This window comes from Amaranthus tricolor, chromosome 2, assembly GCF_026212465.1.
Source record: "Amaranthus tricolor cultivar Red isolate AtriRed21 chromosome 2, ASM2621246v1, whole genome shotgun sequence".
Classification (NCBI taxonomy): Eukaryota; Viridiplantae; Streptophyta; class Magnoliopsida; order Caryophyllales; family Amaranthaceae; genus Amaranthus; species Amaranthus tricolor.
Window position 1 is genome coordinate 16,958,092 of NC_080048.1, and position 21,496 is coordinate 16,979,587.

General features: G+C 29.7%; 1 long non-coding RNA gene across 2 annotated transcripts; it reads right to left on the reverse strand.

Annotated features, from left to right (window-relative positions):
- Positions 1–2,691: 2,691 nt before the first annotated feature.
- LOC130805864 (uncharacterized) lies at positions 2,692–12,738 on the reverse strand. 2 transcript variants are annotated; one of them, XR_009040230.1, is made up of 4 exons: positions 12,515–12,730; positions 10,808–11,050; positions 6,745–9,305; positions 2,692–4,548 (listed from the first exon to the last, which is right to left on the reverse strand). It is a non-coding gene; the product is annotated as an uncharacterized LOC130805864 (long non-coding RNA). The 2 variants fall into 2 exon arrangements; XR_009040229.1 differs by lacking the exon at positions 6,745–9,305 and having other exon boundaries at positions 12,515–12,738.
- Between the last annotated feature and the right edge of the window lie 8,758 nt (positions 12,739–21,496).

The window sequence follows — 21,496 nt, forward strand, 5'->3', positions numbered from 1 at the left end:
TTCCGGTGACTTCCAAAAGGACTCTTGAACTATGGCAGCTAGTCCCAAGTGTGGAGATTCCAAATATGCCTTCCACGTCATCTCACGGGCTCGGGTCACGTCTGGACGGGCTTGCCAAGGTGGCCTGGTCATCGGTTTTGGCGTCAGGTGCAGCTGCTGTTCTGTTTTGCTGATTTTTGTGTTCTGTGTATGTTGTTGGCTTTCCTTGTTCTTGCTTTTGCATCTATTCTTCCATGATCAATTCATCCCCCTTCCTAGCTGTCTTGGCTCTCATTATATTCAAGATCCATGGGTGAATTACTAAGTGCAGCAACAAGGATAACAGAAACATCAGAGTAGTTCCTATTGTTCTTGTTGCTTTTCTTGTTGTTTATGTGTCCACTCTTCCACTTATTTCAAAGCTACCAAGGTCTTGAACCAATATGGTTCATGATGGCTCTTCTTGCACTAATTCTTCTTGCAACTTTTAAACCTCTTCGTATGCTTTATGACATATATTCTCAACAACCTTCCGAGCATTTTTATCGTGCTTTGCTTTCAAAACCAAATTGTAAATTTTACGTACCATGTCGTGCCACCATTGTAATGACAATGACCTCTGATGCTTGTCGTTGTCTTTGATACGAGAGTCATTTTTGAAGGTTAATAGGAGGTTGAATACACTCTAGAGATAGGGTGAATAAAGAGTTTGGGTTATTTAAATTTTGTTTGATTGGTCTATGGTAACAGTTTATGCGCATTATGCGTTGTCGTCTATTCATACCCTACAAGATATAAGTAGTTAATTGGGACATATTATAACTCAAAATTTTTTTTGTATTATATAATGTCATAATAAGAAATTTAATGTATTATAATACCAAATAAAATGTAGTATGATTCCAAAACAATTGTATTATGTTACCAAATATAATGTATATTAACTCTACATATATTGTAGTATGATATCATGTATAATGTAATAAAATACCAACATCAAAATAAGATAGTAACACCTTTGAGTCAATATGTTACAATCTTACACTTTTGAATACATTGTCTTGCGTCACTTCTCACACATAACATGATATAGCTGTCTTGAACTCCTATTTAAAATCTCGAAATAAAGTTGAAGTGTAACTTTCAATTGCATGTCTTGAACTCCTAATTAAAATCTCAAAATAAAGTTGAAGTGTTACCTTCAATTGCGTGTTTTAGCAATTCAACAATTCATCGACGAATATGCTATTGTTCGTGAATAGTAGAATTTTGATTCAATCTTCCTTTTTCTCCATCTTTATTGTGTTAAACTTGTGGTTTTTTCTTTTTCCTCAAATCCAATAGCACTTTTTGTTGATTCACTCCATTGAGAAGTTAGAATTCTGGCTGAAAATAAATTTTTACTTAATCCTGTACACCACTTGTGTGATATCTTGTACAGTCGATCAAACCATTTGTAGAAATCTTTTCTTTTTCAGGTTATGCTGTTTTCATATTATCCCAACATTGAGTGAATTTATCTTCACTATTGCATCCCAATCAAACACCTACGAAATGCATCCTTGAATCTAGCATTTGACTTTAATGAAACAAATCGTGCTACTGCATTTTTTAACAAGTGCCACAAGCATAACCTATGCTTTGCATCTGGAAATATCTACGTGATAAAGTATAGGTATATTATAGTTGAACACAAACAATAACATAATATAATGCAAATTTTATATTATTATAACACTAATTATAATATAATAAATCACCAAATGTGATTGAGTAGCATATCAACTGTAATATAATATAAATCCAAATATAATATAAGATAACACCAAATGTAAAATAGAATAATAGCAACTGTAATAATATTTCAATAACAATGTTAATATAATATATGACCAGTTGTAATATAGCAGAAAACCAAATGAAATATTGTTTCACTCCAGCTGTATTTTAATATAACAACAATTCTAAGATAATATAAGGCCAACTATTATGTTATGTTGCCTTTTTAATTGCCTTTGACATTGTAAAGTCTTAATTAATTGTTATGTTGCATAATTCATAACGTTCTTAAATTCTCCAAGAACCAATTCAAATGAGTCGACTTTCTAGCAATAAATGCACATCCAAACATAATAGTGCTCGAAAAATTATTTATCCCTAGTATTGGACCACATATGAAATTATAACGATTAGTGCGATAAGTTGTATCAAATATTACCATATCTCCGTATATCTTGTAGTCTTCCCTCATCATACTCTCACTCCAAATAATGCTATAAGTTGTCCTTGTTCATTTAACTTTATGCGATAGTAAAAATCAGGATCCTTGTTCGACTTTTCTATTAAGTTGTATATCACTGTTTGAGTCTCACCCCCTTTTATTGGCTTCATTTTTAATCTGCCAAAAAATTTTGAAAAATTTATTACCTAATGTTTATTAATGAAAAACCAAATGCATATTATTATAACACTAAATATATACAATATTACAAAATCATATATTAGAAAATATAATACCAAATATTATAACACTAAATATATATTATTACAACACAATATACAATATTAAAAATCAAATCTTAAAAATTATAATACCAAATGATTATTATTACAATATCAAATGTATTTTATTTTAACACCAAATATACAAAATACAAAATCAACAGTTCAACAAGACAACATGATTTTTATATATTACTTATTGACGTTATAATTGATATGATCCGATAATTTATGTACCAACAAACTCATCACCTCCTGCATCTTGAGACCAAAATCTATAAGCAAATAGTTGGTCTAATGTTTGCTTCTTCAAATAAATTAATTGTATCCATTGTCTATATGATTCATACATGCCTTTTAGATCGATGTAGGTGCTGCCATTCAACCCTTGTTAACTCATGTGTATACAATATAGTCCAGTCTCATTGTCTAACATTATTTTTATCTTTGTCTTACAGTCACATCTCGTTGTTGGTATAAGTTTCATCTTTTTATGGCTTGTTATAATGTGTTTGTTGTTGGCTCGAAGGATCTATATGATGTGTGTGCCCTTCACATAACATACTAAGTATTTTTCTATGACTCTTTATTTAATTGTTTTTTGAGTCTATTTTTTTATACTAAAAGATTACTTTTGCTTGTGAAAGGTATAATTGTTCAAGGTCTTGTATGTTTTGAGCTGTATTTCTACACTCTTGATTTCAATAAGATAAAAAAAATCTAAGGACACGATTAAGCCAACAACACATAATTGTAAAATTCACTATGTTACACGGAAAAGATAATATGGCATAAATTTGAAGAATGATTTTAATTTATAACATAATGTCCTTTTTTGTATATATGTTAACTAAACAAAAAATCTTTCTTTACTTTATATATATACACACGAATTCGGCATTATAAATAATCTTAACAGTCAGTAATATAACTTTATAATAGGTATGTTATAAAACCAAATATTAAAATTTGTAAAAACCTAACTAAAATATGTTATAATACAGGGGATCAAAATGACCAACTGTCGAGTATTGATACGATGTCTAGTGCAACAAAATGCATAACGACGTTATATAAGTCAATATCTTGGTTCGCTTGAAAGAATTACAGCTCAAAATATACAAGACTTTAAATAATTATACCTTTCACATACAAGAGTAACATGTTTTAGTATAAAAAAATACATACAAGAGTAACATGTTTTAGTATAAAAAAAATAGTTTCAAAGAACAACCAAAAATAGAGTGGAGAAGTAATTAGTATTTCGTGTGAAAGAAAGATACATCATATAAATCCTTCGAGCCAACAACAAGAATATTCTAACAAGCCAAAAAAAAAAAAAAAAAAAACTTATACCAACAACGAGATCTCATTGAAAGGCAAGGATAAGAATAAAGTTAGACAATGAGGGTGGAGTATATTATATTAAATAGCATATAATCTTGCATACACATGAGTTAACAAGGGTTGAATGGCAGCACCTACATCGATCTGAAAGGCATGTATCAATCATAGAGAAGATCGATACAATTAATCATATGAAGAAGCACACATTAGACCAACTATTGTTTATAGATTTTGGTTTGAAGATGCAGGATGTGACGACTTTGTTGGGACACATACATTAATCATATCAATTATAATGTCAATAGGTAATATAGAAAAATCATGTTACATTGTTGATTTTGTATATTTGGTGTTATAATGAAACAGCCAAAACCAGCGTAAACAATATAATAATATAGTCTACAAAGCACAGCGGAAGACTTATAGAAGTCTGGGCTGAATCCTACCTGTGGCTCGATAGCCACAGCAACCAATATCAGAGTATTTAAAAACATTACATAACTGTAATACAATTACTTACAACTCAGTTATAACCTAAGTTAATACATTATAAAATATCTATTTTTTAAAAAACATGATTTGTCAAAATATCATTATAAGTTAACCTTCCGGAAACAATGTCCTCGCTATCGCAACACATGACACATAAATGAGCCGCACATCCATCCGCACTAATGATGGCAACCTGAAAGTGGATCTATCCCTTGTAAGAGATAGGCCCTATAAAAAAAACTGTCAACAATTACATTGTTGAGTAATCCAACAAACTACTACATTTGTATACAAATCATTAACAAACATCTCCAATCGAATTCCTTGTTCAATTGTTAACCATTTATAAACATTATTTTATCCAAATCAAAACTCTTTTAAAAGACCGTTTGGTATCGATATAAATACGGCTATGAACCTTTAGTTCATAACGAATCAAAACACGGCTATAACCTTACAAGTTAATAGCGTAAATCAAAACTCTTTTAAAAGATTGTTTGGTATCGACATAAATACGGCTATGAACCTTTAGTTCATAACGAATCAAAACACGGCTATAACTTTACAAGTTAATAGCGAAACAATACGGCAAATGACAAATATGATATCATTTGCGAAACAAACAAAACTTTATGTACCAAACGTATTTATTCAAAACTCATATTAAATCAATAATTTAACAGCACTTTAAAACGTGGGAATATATGGACCGTCAAGAAGTAGGCTTGATCTAAATCCTGAGAACACGGGTGATCGTCATCACCGAAAATACGGTTCTTACAAGAACGAAACGGGATCGGGGGCTCGAGACCGATCCGAATAACCATTACCTATTATCAAGCTATAGGATTTAACAATAATCTGGATATAAATATTCGTTGCCAATTCCCAAAAACGGACATTTTTCGATGTCGAACATTTCAATATATAACAAAACAATAATTCAATTGATTTTCTTTGAAATCAACAATCATACCTCATTTTCATAATACAATATTTCAAGACTCGTATTTTATAAGTTAGTAACATACAAAACATGCTTTTGTAATCTCTTTAAATAAATAAAATATTTAAAAGCTCATATATAAAAACATATGAACATTCAAAACATAATTTAATCAAGGACTAGGAGCAACGTCAAACAAAGTCAAAATCCACAGTTTCAAACACCGAAAATTATACGATTTTGCTCAAATATCAATAGTAGTAATACCACAACTTATAAAACATAACTTGAACTTTGAAATACTTGAATTAAATTAAAAAGATAGTAGTTTGCTCGTAGGTTACCCTTCTATGCCATGAATAACAATCAATAATTTCAATACCAATCAATTTATCATCAACCATCAACATGTAAAAACTTGAGTTAATATCAATAGTTTAACCAATTTTAAATCCCAAATACCCAACTTATATCATATCCACCTAATACCAACTAATTAAATACCCAATCGATACTTATGTTCCCAAATTTGATACTAGAACCAATTACCCATACTAATCAAATAAGAACCCATAACTCAATAATATCAATCAATAAAACTCAATTTGATGATAAATAATAACCCTAAACACTTGGAGTACTCAATTTGAACCCCAACATTAATTATGAACAAGCAAATCCAAAATGCTATTTTCGGATTTTCAGCACACCCTGTTAGTATTTTGGGTGTAACTCTCCCATACGAACTCATTTTGGGGCGATTCAAGTGCCCACGCGACCACGACTTGAAGCTCTACAAATCATATGCAGAAAACAGAACCCAGAAATGGCTAGAAGAGGCTGTAAATCAGCCAACAACAGTGAGGACAAAATCTGATTTTTAAGAACTCTAAATGAACTTTGCTCTTAAAGTTTGAAGATGACACAAAACTCTAAATCGCAACCACTAATGAAATACTACCACATGAATTAAAACACAAAGAGAACCCAAATGAATCCAACATCAACACTTGAATTAATTACCCAATTTATTTCATAGCTTCTAGTTCCACTTTATAAATCCCGTATTAGTATTTCAGGACATATTATTACTAAAACAGACATAACTCTCTCATACGAACTCATTTTGAGACGATTCAAGTGGCCATGCGACCACGACTCGGAGCTCTACAAATTCTAAGAAGACACCAGAACCTAGAAACAATCACAACTGACCCAAAAATGGCCAAAACAGAATGCTCAGTTTTTGAGCTGAAATTTCCATATCCAAATACTAAATTTTATACTAGAAACCAAAAAACCCAAATAACCAATTCTAATCAACACTAAAAACAACTCAATTACTAATTGTATTCATATACTCATCTTAAATTCAAGTTGATACCTAAATTTGAATCAAACACCCAAATGGAATCCACAAATACCAAACTACTTTAAAACATTCAATTAATACTTAAATAGAATAGTTTGTGAGTTACCTCAACAACTTAAGGTAAGATTGTAGGTGGTTGTTGTGGTGGTGGGGGAGCCACGCAGCCCAACAATGGCTTCCATACAGCTTGTGACGCAGCTGCTGGTGGGGCAGCACTCACGGCAACAGGTGGGGACAGCCGTGGAGACAGTGATGCAGCAGCGGTGGATGCGTGTGCGGTTGGTCGGCGTCGGTTAGTGGCAGCAGCAGGCCAGGGCGGCGCACAGGGGAAGAAGGGAAAAGAGAGAGAAAGAGGAAAGAAGGAAGGGAAAACCGTGGGTTTTCAATGTGAGGGAAGAGGTATGTCAGTTTGATTGAGGTAAGAATGGGTTCATTTTTAGCTTTAGGAATTTATTTTTCAATACTTTATTTAAATTTATTTTTATAAAGATAAGATAGTAATCAATAAATAAAATATAATCAAATACACTTTTATCAAAGTATTCTTTATACAAATTTTATACATTAAATAAAACATACCTCTTTCTTGTAAATGTTAACAAATCAAATACTTGAGTCAATATTATCAAAGTAATAATATTATTACTCGAATTAACTTACTTAATAACCCCAATCAGCTTAATAAACTTATAATTAAACTTTATTAAATGTAGTCTATTTCATTCTCCCCAACTTAAAATAATTTCGTCCTCGAAATTATACGTACACTTCTGATCATCCTTAGTCATAACATGTCACTCAAATTTCGAGAAATGAGCACCAAATAAACTTTAGCTACTCTCCAACTTTGATTCAAGACATACTATATCTATAAATTTTCAATCATATAAGATGAATTACATATTGGTAACACAATTAACCTCAATTGAATTACTTCAAACCTTTAAATTTGAAACTTCAACCTCGATTTACTATGTGAACGTTCACATGTACTTTAAATCAACTACCTTACTTCAAAATCTTTTATACCTTTAATTACATATTTGGTCATTTCAACCTCTTTATATCCTTAGTTTGAGATATTAAATCATCAACTTACTTGTTGTTTCCCAATTACAATTAAATTTTTAATTAAAATCTCTTATAACTCCCGAGATACTTTGAGATGAATACCTTAAGTCATTTATTGAATCTCATATTCATTAAAGATATCCACAAACTTTTTCCATCAACTTTTAATAACTCATAACTCGATCATTGTCAACTTACTTCAAATTATAACATTTATAACCCTAATCTTCATTTAACGCTTAAAGCTTCAAATTTCATAACAAATTCATCCGAAATAACTTCAATAACCTTTAGACATTCAAATTCGTATTTTTTTCTAAACCATTATTCTATTATACTCATGTTTTACCATTAATAGTTTCATACAATCCCAATTTTTTTTTTAACCTTTAATAACCAAACATTTCCTCACTTACAAAGTCAAACCTCTCACAATTTAAGTATTACTTAAACTTTCAATTGATCCTTTTTTTTTCTTAATTCACATTTTACCATCAATAAAACCTTTATAGAGTCCCAAAGTTATCATTCATTCATTAAGAACCGTTGAAAGCTTTCTCAATCATAATTTTACATTATCCTCAACACGTATAGGTCATTCAATCAAACTTTCTACAACATAACTTTAAGTTACTATTAATTGCATTAACCTTTGTTTCCTTTCGAAACTTTCCTTTAATTATAATTTCTCATCCCATAATTGAACATGTCACAAATATATTTTCTACATTCTTTACTCCATTATAGATTTTCAATCTTAACACACAATTAACGCATAACTTTCAATATTCCCAAAATGTTTCTTTTAAACTCTTTGCATCGAATCATTCTTGCACAACTTCATCGCAATTCTCGATAAGTTTGGTCGTCAACTCCTTTTGCCAGTTATCCGAGTATATATAATATCTTTGGTAAAAATACAATTTCAAGAATAATTGACTCGAGTATATATATATTTCAAGTTGAAATTTTGAGATCTTTTAAAAACAACTTTTTTTATTTTTATACATGACATGTAAACAATCACACAATATTTCACATAAAAATCCACCAATCAAGATTCAAACAAAAAATTTCCCAAATTAACTTTAGTATCCTTTAAAACTCCTTTCACCAACTTCGAAGTTCCAAATTCATAATTCGAACTTAACTCTTGACCTTCGGCATGACTCTTACTAAGAAAATGAAAAGAGTGGAAAAATTTTTATTTTAAAGTCGACATGTATCCATCTTTATTAGTATATTGTATAGATTACAAATTTATTTTAATGAAAATTAATTGTAACACCCCTAAATGGAAGGGAGGAAATTCGAGCGTTACATAAAAAGAAAGGGAAAAGAATCTAAATAAACGTTAAAAATTAATTAGAAAGGTGAGTGTGTGAAAATTTCAGCAGCATCTCGGTTAAAAACTGAGGATGTGACAAGGATATATAAATGAATAACATAACTAAACTAATCTGAGGCTTTAATGCATTTCAAAAATATATCACGACGGAATGAATCATCGTCGGCTCCTCAAATCATCAACTCCAACGAGGATCGTGGCTCTAGTGTTAACGCATTGGTTTAACGGATACTAAAGGAGTATTCTCCCTGCCATACATTCAAAACTACGCAGCTGAACTATAGATCATACAAGGAGTCACATGACTCTATACGAAAGAATTATACAACCCCAAAAATATAACATAAGGTTTGCTTAAATACGATAAAAAAAAAACATAAGTACAAAATAGTCATCAAGTAAAATCAATGCAGCTAAGTCCTCGATAGAATAATTAAAGTTGCAGCCTGGATCGAAACCTGAGCTAAATTTTTATCCATAATACAAATGGCAGCCGATTAAATCGGTCAGCGATAAAGTTGAGTACAATTTTCTCAACAAGCTTATGATGCGATAGTTAAATCATGCTTACAAAATAATCATCAAGCACAATATAGAAGTTATATTAATGACCTTTACTAAGCCATTAAGTTACATTCTCAATACTTGCAGAAGTTCATTACTACTACTAAATACTTGATAACCTTAATACTTATTTAATCAAGTTCAATTAAGTCTCATAACTTTACCATCATAGCACATCACAAGATCACAACAATAATGACAACTGATATATATATATAAGGGTCTGGTTAGGTGAGGACCGTAGTCTTAAACCCTAACTGTGGTGGGATTCGTCACTCCTCTAAATACTATTATGCTCGAGACTTCACATGATGGGTTTTTCTCGGACCCCCTGTCTGACACCGCATTTTACATGCCGGTTAATACGAACGCCTGGATTTTACATGCCGATCCATGGTTCGACTTTACCTTACTATCAGAGTCATACAATCAATATCATGCAATATCAAACAAGACTCTAAACCAATATAGTTTACATTCTTATAAGTCAAACTTCCACTAGTCAAAATTTTGACAATTCTACCCTCTTAATAAAAAAAAATTACTAGTATCTAATCAATTAATATTAATTAAATAACAAATTTTCGTAGCTATACTAAGATTCATAAGGCTAAACTAAGTTATTATTATGTCATAAATAATCATAAAAGTCAAGGGTAATATTTCTAAGTACTTAATAACGTATTTTATCAAATAACCAATAAAATAGTAAAACAGATCTATCATAACTATAAAAAACATAATCCGACAAGTTATTAAGGGTCCAAAATCAAAATGAAATGAGTTTTCAAGAAAAACAACGCTAAGCATTTTAACAAATTTGTTTGACTATTTTAACAATAAACCGATTAATAATTCTTTATAATTACTTGAGTCCAAAATAAAAAAATTATCAAAACACCAAGATGATAGGGAATCATTTTACATACATAAGTTTATTTAACTAGTAAAATTCATATATATCCATATTATCATATTAATCTAAAATTTTCATATATATGACTTTTTTTTCGAGTGTCCCAAAAGTATTATTGTTTTGACGAAAATATTACTAAACTGGATATGACTTTAATATTACCATGTAAAGATTAAATGATTAAAATAAAAGCATGTTTATCATGCTTTTATATTATCGAGTAACCAAAAATAAATATCACATAAAGAGAGAGAGTTAAGAAAATGTTACCATTTTCCTCCAAAGGTGGTGCTAAACTAAGTAAGAGAATAATAATAGGAAAATAAGAACTTAAAGAAATAAGCTCCAAAAGAGAAAGTCTTCAAGGCTCCAAGCTTCAAAGAAGTAGATCTTCAATTATCCAAAAGAAAATGATATCCAAACTCCAAAAGATAATACTTGACTTTTCAAAAGTTAATGATTATTGGCTTAAGAAGTGATAAGATCAAGCTCCATCTTCATTTGGTACTTCAACTAAAAAAAAGGGTATAAAGTTAGTAAGATGTTAATGAAGTGAAGATATAAGAAAGAAAGGTAAAAGGATTTGATGATGGGGGTGCAAGTGATCTCATGGCTAAGGTTAATAAGAAAAATATAGTTAATTTTTATGTATGAAATAATTAAATCAAAGTTGTAAGGTTAAAATGATAAGTAGTAAAGTTAGTTTAAGGAAACGAAATTGAAACGTAACGTTTTAATAAAACCGTAAATATAATATTAAAACTTTACTTTTCGTAGCATAAAATTATAAAATAATACTTTACTTTTCGTAAATAAAATCAAGGCTCAAAAAGTAGGAAATCCCTTTGATACCACACACAACCATGGTACGTTCTCTACTATTTAGAAATCTATTCTCATAGTCTCCTATGTTTTCATTCTACTTGTCTATATCACTATTATGACTATTCGAGAGCATAGTTTACTTTTTGGCGCTCTACAATTCTAATATAATGCATGTAATCATGAAATATTGATAATACCTTGAAACGATGAATATGATAATTAATTACTGCTTGTACGTACTTTTAAGCGTCACTGCTCGATCAAAAAGTCCCAAAAATCACCCAATTAAAGTTCTACCTTACTCTAATGAAATGGGCACCTATATAGTTAGGAATAGAACTAATAAGTCTATTTGTCTCCACTTAAGAGCATCTATAGGCTAGAACAAGCTATTATTCACCCATTCCAAGTAACTTCCACTTATTCTAATGCATACTAAACCAATTCACATACTCAATTTATACTTAATCATAAGTTAAGAAATTAACTCAATAACCCAAATAGACTTTCACATTCACTAAACCAACGATTAAATAAGCGTTCACAACAACAAAGTGTATTTTATAAACATTTCTTCAAACCTATGGGACTCGAGTAATGAAACCATATCACCATGTCATGTCATCAATTAATAACACTTGTACAACAACATTATTACTAATAACTTAAAATAATGTTGATGTTAGTGATAACTTCAAGTTGTGGTATAACTTACTACAACACACAAATTTACTCACAATGACATATGACATTAAAAGAAACACTTCCTCTAATAATTAGCAACAATAATAACAACAATAGTTTCTTTCTACTTCCACAATGATAAAAATCAACTCTAATAGTTACGACCATACCACAATTAACTAGCATTAATACTTGATAATATAAACAATAACCATCATCATTTTATAATATAAGATAATTAAAAAAAAAATGCATGACAACACGAAAGTAGCACAACTACCATCATCTTCACCCTTAATGCAAATCCTAACTCATCTATGCTCAATTCACCATTTATTTAATTCACCCATAACAATTTTAACAAGATACAACAAGTATAAAATAATTTAACAAAGACAAACATGAATTGAACAAAACTTTATAATTAGAGACCATAATTTGTACGGGGAGTGCAGAAAAACGACTTACAAGGTGAATTAAAAGGGGTTAAAAGACAATGGTGACATGGGAAGGGCGCGGTATACTGGAGACAGAACGCAGCAGCAACAACTGGGTGCGGTGGCAGGCTTCATTTGCTTGGGTGGTCGGTAATGGCGCAGCAGGCCAGGGTAGTGCACAGAGGAAAGAAAGGAGAAGAAAGAAAGAGGAAGAAGGAAAGGGGAAGGGAGGCGTGTCTTGAGGGAGTAATGGATGTTTACTATTTAAAACCCTAACACCTCTTTTAATTTTATTTATTTATTTATTTATTTATTATTTAATTAATTTATTTATTTCTAGATTAATTTCTTGAAGTGCCCAACTAAGAAAACTCACTTATGTGTGCTCACAAGTTTTAATAAATAGAATGATTTCGGTTCGAACCTCTTTATTTTTAGTAATCCCAAATTTATTTTTAATATAAGTATGTTAATGCTTAAATTCGCATATGAAAGAAATTTATTAAAACTAATTCAAAAATAATTAAATATAATTGTCAAATTTTTAAAAGTTATTGAAATACTAAAGAATTACGTCATTAAAATCTCGGGGTGTCACATTAATAATTTACATAAATAATTGATATGTTATTAGATAATTATCCATTGTAATTAAAAGAAATTACATATTTTTGATGATTGTATATGATCAAAAATTAGTAAATAAGGTAAAGTTTTAAATCTTTTGTAACTAATCAATTAAACATATCTAATCAGAAAGATATTAAATGATATGTCAAAATATATTTTCCTAATAAGAAAATGAAAAGAGTGGGAAAATTTTTTATTGTAAAGTTGACATATGTCATAATCGTTTCTTTATTAGTATATTGTATAGATAGATTTGGTGTTGTAGTAATATACATTTAGGGGGTGTTTGGTATGTCAAAAATTAGGGTAGGAAACGGATTCAAAAAACATAATTCATTACATTGTGTTTGTTTAGTCAAAAAGGTAACGGTATCCGTTAAGTAGAGGTAATCATTACCGTTACTTTGTTACCAGCCCTCAACCACCACTAACATTTTTGAACTCTGAGTTATGACAGTGCAATCATCCCTTGCATTCTGATTTCGTGGTTATTTCATCATGGATTTGTTGTATGAAATGCTGTGGCCGATCAACTTGATTTTACTTTAAACTTATGAAAGAGCGAGGCATTCGATTAATTTTTTTTATTTATGTTCTTCTGTGAAAATTACAATCAAAATAGGAACAATTAAAATTAAGGCAATTAAAGAGTTGATGATTGATTTATTTGAACATGTTGCAACTTTAAATGAAATTTTAGAAAAAAAAAAGAAAAAAAAAGAGCTAATTGAATTGATTTATGGTGGTGTGGATATAGCATTATTGGCTTATGTGGGTTTGGGATTGGTGGAGGTTGAGGAAAATATGGTATTGAGAAAATGACGGATGATGCATTTGCCTTCATTTTTTTTTTCATTACCTTACATTTTTTTTACCAAACAACAATTAACGATAACACTTAAAGAATATCTTTACTCCTCGTAACACATTCCCTTTCCATTACCTTTCCATTTCTAGTACCAAACAACCCCTTAGTTTTATAATAATAAATATTTGGTATCAAATTTTTCAAAATTTTTTAGCAAATTAAGGATGAAGGCAATAGAAGGAGGTAATGCTCAAACAATTATATACAAGTTAATAGTAGAGTCGGAAAAGAATTCTGAATTTTACTATCGTATAAAGTTAAATGAACAAGGACAACTTATAGCATTATTTTGGAGTGACAATATGATGAGGGAAGACTACAAGATATACGGAGATGTGGTAATAGTTGATACGACTTATCACACTGATCGTTATAATTTCATATGTATGTGGTAATAGTTGATACGACTTATCGCACTAATTGTTATAATTGATCAAATGGCACCCCATTTATAAGTAATTTAACAAGATTGAATAGATGCTACCACTGTACCTTTTGCCTATCACTGATGAAAGTAATAGACTCTCTCCTTTCTTCAACCCAACTAGTTGATGATGCGATAGATTTCAAATCCTCATTTAGTAGCTGCAAAAACCATGTCCATGTCTCCTCATTATCTGTCTCAACAACAGCGTAAGCAACTAGAAAGATGTTTTCATTTTTCCCAACAGTTGTCAACAAAATGGCAGAAAATTGACCTTCCAAATGAGCTCCATCAACTCCTAGAATTGGCCTACAACCTGCCATAAACCCTCTTTGCATGCTTGTAGACACACATACATTCTTTGGAAGAGTGGTGATAGATTCTCAATCCTTATACTACTTGCGCTGTAATTCCTAATAACCTCTGCATAATCCCACACCCTACCATACTCCTCATTAGCATCTCCAGATATTAACTACATAGCAATTTTCTTTACCATATAACACTTAGAATATTTTACCTCACAATCTAATTCCCTATTTACCCTTTTTTTGAAAAGCCTTCACATACCAACAAGGATTCTCGCTCCAATCCTCTAAGTACTTCTCAACTAAGTATAATGCAGTAACCTTGTTATTGTGATGTTGGTGACCACAACTGTGAGTAGGAATGTATGTCTTAATTTGAAAAGTCTCTTCTTCCTTTAATTTAGTTGCATGAACCTTAAAGTTGTACTTCTTTTCTTTCCCACAAACACAGTTAACTATCCTTGCTTTTTCTTTTATGCAATCACATCTATTGTAGCAATAAATAGTCACCCTAGTACTACCATTGTGCAAGTAATAATAGTTATATTCACCTTCAATGGCATGATACCTCAAAGCTTTTCTAAAAACATAATTGGAAGGGAATTTATAACTTGAAATGTTGGTAATTTGACAAGTTGATGGATATATGGTGATAGAAGAAATATAGTATTGTGTAATTCTAAGTTTGCTTTTATGTATAACTATGGATTTAAAAGTATAAGTTTATAACTTGGAAGGTTGTGTATAACTTGAAATGTTGTGTATAAGTTTTTTTTAATTTTGTGTTTATGTATGAAAGAGTATATACAAGTATGAATTTTAAAGTGTAAGACATATTGTTATGAAGAAGTATAAGTATGAATTTTAAAGTATTGAAATTGTGTTGTATATGATTGCAAATTATAGTAGGTTGTGTACGATTGTAAGTATAAGTTTATAACTTTCTAAGTATAAATTTATAGCTTGGAATTTGTGTATGAGTTTAGTTTATGACTTGGAATGTTGTGTATAATTTTGTTTTTGTGTATAAGTATGAAGAAGTATAAGTATGAATTTCGTTTGCAAAAGTATAAGTTTACAACTTTGTAAGTATTTGGTTGCACAAATATTTATTTGCGTTTTGTTAGTAATATATACTCTTTATTTATTGTAATAATTATTATGTATATATATAGTTTGTAATATTTATTGCCGAATAAATATAAAATGAAAAAAACAAAAGAAAGATATATACTATATGCTGCGGTTCTTCAGCATATAATATTGTGTCATATGGTACTATCACAAGTGCTACGGGTCAAAACCGCAACATATAATAGGGATAAAACCGCAGCATATAAGCTTTTTTTCCACTAGTGTATGTATAGCATTTATATATGAGAAATGTGCTTAGAGTTGTGTTTAACATGTGTTTGATAAGGAAAGGTTTAGTGTGACACGAACTTGTCGTTGCATTAAAAAGTTATTTCTCGACTACCCCAAGTGTATATAGATGAGACTTTTCAAGTCAACACACGCACCAAAAACAATGTACACTCACAACTTAAGGTGTGGTGCAAATACCATTCTTGCACAAGCGAATAAAAAAAACGAGAATAGAATAAAAATTGTATGTCTCCTAAAAGATGTAATACCTATTATTTATAGGCAGTTACCAACAATCATATTTAAAACTCATTAATCTTAGTCGAAGTGCATAAATTTAATTTAATAGTATTAAATCATCCCTATAAATGGAATATAATTGTTGGAAGCATTAGTATGAAATTAATTGATGAATAGCAAACAAATAAAATCCTAATGGTAATTACTAGGAGTTCCAAACCTTTAAAGGTCCATTTATCCAACACTATCAAGCTTATGGTTGATGGTACTGCTTGCGACCCAGGATTCTTTTTTATCATCAATCCAATCACCGTTCACCCTTTTTCTTTTTCTTATCAATGAATAGATCTCTTTACTTGTATGACTTAGATGTCTCGTATTTCTCCAAAAAGTGATTCGATTGATGGGATTTGGTATGATACTTATGAGATCGATGATATCGATTAGATTAATATTCAAATATTTTTTCTTAGAACGTATTGATTTGAACCCATAAGCGGGACCACTACCCAATAGCATGTTGTCGCCAGAAACAGAACCCCATATTTCTTCTAGGGAATCTCCTAATTGTTCCAAAGCAACCAAAAAGAGATTCTTTAACCAGAAGGAATTCGGTTCCGATGTAGGATACCTATCCAGAAGTTTTCGCAAGCCCCTAATCTCTTTATTTTTTCTTTTTTCATTTTTGGTTACATATAAAATTTATTTTCTCTATATTATAGAATTATTCTATACATTTATTTGATTCGATCTACCCATATATTGAGTTTTAAAGTCTCTCATAGTGAATGTTTAAAGTCTTATTCTCAATTCGACGTCATTACGAGTATTAGTTCTGTGAATACTGTCAATAGTATCAAACTTATATCTATTTCAAAGACATACCAGATAATAAAGACCACCTCAAAGGAACTATATCAAACATCGATATGATAGAGGAAAGGTTTCAGTGTTAGATCTTCGTTATGATGATCGTGACTTTTTTATATATAGAACTTTATTTGATTAAAAATGTTACATATTTAATCAATTGTTACTCTATTGAAGATGTCGTATGACATTTTTTATCCATGAATTATTACTTTAATACAAACTTATAATTGAATTAAAAATAATAAAGTTGGTTAAAGTTTCTAGTTTTAATGAGTTGATGGTGATATATTATATAATAACAACGTGTTTTTAAGAAACATCTTTGGTAGCAAATCATAAAAAAATTCCACATTATTATATTGTATTGTTGTATATAAATCAACAAACATTATGACTTAAAGTTATACGTTTTTTCATTAAGATGTGAAGTTACTTGTGTGCCCTTGTCTTAGGTTGGTAGTATTTACTCCTCCTTTAAATCACTGTAACAACTCACCATCTTCATTCTCATTTCTCATTCATTCTCTTCATTCTTACTCATGTCCTTCAACCAAGTCAGAAAATTCATGTGCATACCACAAGGAACTCTTCAAGGCCATTAGTTAAGGCAACAGACACGGATATCAAAAATATCAGTACTATTAGATTCTGGTGTAGCAACGACTAATAAGAACGGATGTTGAAGTTAGGGTTTCAGATTCGAGGCTCTACTACAAATGTAAAGCTGGCCCTTTCTTTAGTCGGGTGAAGGAAGAAGATTTGATCAGATATGGAGGACAAATGAGGGTTATGAGTGAAGCATATGGAGAAAAAATGTCTACTACAATTGAAACGAAATTGATGGTTCTAAGGAAGCAGTTAAGGCAATTACAAAAAATAATGAAAATTATGATGACTGTTGGTCTTTTAATACTTGTCCTTCTCATTAAGAAATAGGTTATGTAATGTTAATTAAGTTTCAATTTAGGGTTTTTTGGGTATTTGTTTTGCTTAGTATATGAATGTGTAATGAAAAGGATGTACAATGGATGTAACTTAGTTGAAATGGAATGGAATATTTATGAAATTTGAAACTGTTTTCTTTAAACTTCATTATATTTTCATAGAACTTCATCATGACTTAATACATCATCAAGACTTACTATTAACATCATGATTGAAGTTCATCACAACTTGCTCCATCCTCCAAAATAGGATATCTTACTGCCCTATTCACATCATATTCTCCAAAATAGGATTTTCATATCCAAAACAACTTAATACATAATTTTGTACTATTTACATTATTCAAAACCATGAGAAGGTCATCACTCTATGTTGTATGTGTCTCTGGTTGTAATGAGTATTCTCTTGTAACTAGTTCTGTCTTGGTTGCTTGGACTTAAGTTGAGTTTGTCGTGAAAAAGTAGGGGCAATGGGCTGTAAATAAGCTCTATTTTCTATTGATGTTAAGCCTCCTTTACATGTTTTGACATTGTGCCTATATTCTTCGCAACAAGTCACCTACTACACTTCACCATACTAGGCAATAAACTTAAATTTGCTATCTAATCCTAATTATTCACCTCAAAAGTTTATGTTTTTTAATTAAAGTTTTGATTCACTTCATTTTTATGAATGAAATAGAAAAATATTTAATAATTAGTTTAAATTTTCATACCAATGAAGAATTTTATTTATTTAAAAATTCTGATGACTTATCGTTAACATGTAAGAAAAATTGATACATAAGAAAAATTAAAACAATTAAGAATAAATTTATAAAATCGAATCGTTAAATCGTAGGATTGTAGAAATGTGTTATGATTCTACCTCTACAAGTTTTATTTGGATTAGAAACGTAAGATTCTATCAACTTATGACTCTACCTAATATTCGAATCGCTCGCTTATTTTTAAGTCGTAAAATCGTAGATCAAAATCGTGATTTTAAGAATCATAATGGTAGCAGATCGTTTCCCCTCCTTTCCTCATTAGTAGCCCTCTTCTTATTCTTCGCAGGTCTTGCAATAGCTCTCGTCAGTGGAGTAGGCTAAATCAATGGCAGTTGCATTTTTGGCCATAGTTCATGTCTGTTATTGACCTAACAGTGTTTGAATATGCCTTCTTCTATCTCTTGCAACTATACCACTTACTATTGAATTTGAGGGGGGCCTTGGCTTAAATGAAGAATGGCCCCCCATCATGTTTGCAAGGAGAAACTGTGATACGTTCTGGGCAATATATCTGGGCAATTATTATGACACCAAGGTGATGCCTTTCCTTCGCCCATGCACATACGTTTTTTTTTCCTTAAAAATTATTTTTGGTGACAACACTTGGGTAGTCACCTGGTTGTTGCCACGAGTATGGAATTGTTTACCTTTTTGTTAATATATCTGGGCAATCACTTGTCGTTAACCAAGCATGACATTCTGATTTTAAATTCGTTTTTTTTTTGAATTTGGCGATAAATAGTTGTCACTTGTTTGAGTCATGTGTAGGCGACGACCTTAGGCGATTTCTCGTGCTGTTCCCACCTTTTCTACTTTAATTTTATAAACCATTGTCGTAAGTCGTCGCACGTCCACCGCTCTTTTTTTATTAGAAGAGTCAAAATATTGTTCGAATTATTAGAGCCACCAGATTGGATAAATTATTTCTTATTTACAAGTTAGTAATTTTATTTTATAATATTTTTAGTGTTATTCTAATTTTTAGCTCGTTTTAATCTAGTAAACTCAAATGCTATTTTTTGATGAGTGTTAGTTAATCATTTAAATGTTTTTATTTGTTTATATGTTTAATTTTTGAATGTAATATTCTCATCCAACGCAATGTATCCCGCTCATAGAAAAAACTATGGATAGGGTCTTGGGAGGGAAATATAGCGACGACTCATAACCATAAAGAAGAGTGCGACCAAAAAGTCCCCCGGCTCGAGACGATAAAGAGACATAACTACACGGAAAAGATAACTTATATGCGTAAATAAATAAATAAGTAGATCGAACTACAAAAAAGAAACAAAAACTAATAATAATAGAAACAAGATAAGCAATAGGGCAAGAACACCAAAAGATGTTCTTAAATGTAGTGTTTGCGTGTGTGTGTGTGTATATATATATATATATATATATATATATATATATATATATATATATATATATATATATATATACATATATATATATATATATATATATATATACACATATATATATATATATATATATACACATATAGATATATATATATATATATACACATATATATATATATATACATATATATATATATATATATATATATATATATATATATATATATATATATATATATGTATATGTGTATATATATATATATGTATATGTGTATATATATATATATATGTGTGTATATATATATATATATATATATATATATATATATATATATATATATATATATATATATATATATATATATATATATATATATATATATATATATATGTGTATATATATATGTATATCTGTATATATATATGTATATATATATGTATATATATATATATAAATATATATATATATATATATATATATATATATATATATATATATATATATGTATATATATATATATATACATATATATATATATATATATATATATATATATATATATATATATATATATGTATATGTGTATATATATATATATATGTGTGTGTATATATATATATGTGTGTGTGTATATATATATATGTATATGTGTATATATATATGTATATGTGTATATATATATGTATATATATATATATATATATATATATATATATATATATATATATATATATATATATATATATATATATATTAAATGTCGGTTAATTTATATGTTGATTATAAAATTCAATGGCATGAGTTTTATAATTTTTGATTATCAATCAATTATGGTGCAACTTTAGCTCGGATAATATTTGTTCGATAAATCCGAAAAAAAAAGTTTTGGGTCTGACAACATTCGGTTTCATCTTCAATTTTTGATCAGTCTCATTTTAAGGTGGGAAATAATATATTTGCTTTTTTTTTAATAACGAAAATCATTACTGTTAAAGATTATTCTCATGTATCTTATTGCAAAAATTTGAAGCATGGATTAAAAATAAGTAGTCGTTACCCAAAATTTGAAACATTTATTGCAAAAAAGTAGTCGTTAATCAAAATTTGAAATATATAAAATCATTACTCTAAGGCCATTCATGTGCCGTCTGTCCTTCTCTTCGCTTCCATTCCCTTCTCCGGCCACCGTCTGCTCGTAGGCCACTTGTTCTCTCATCAGTCTC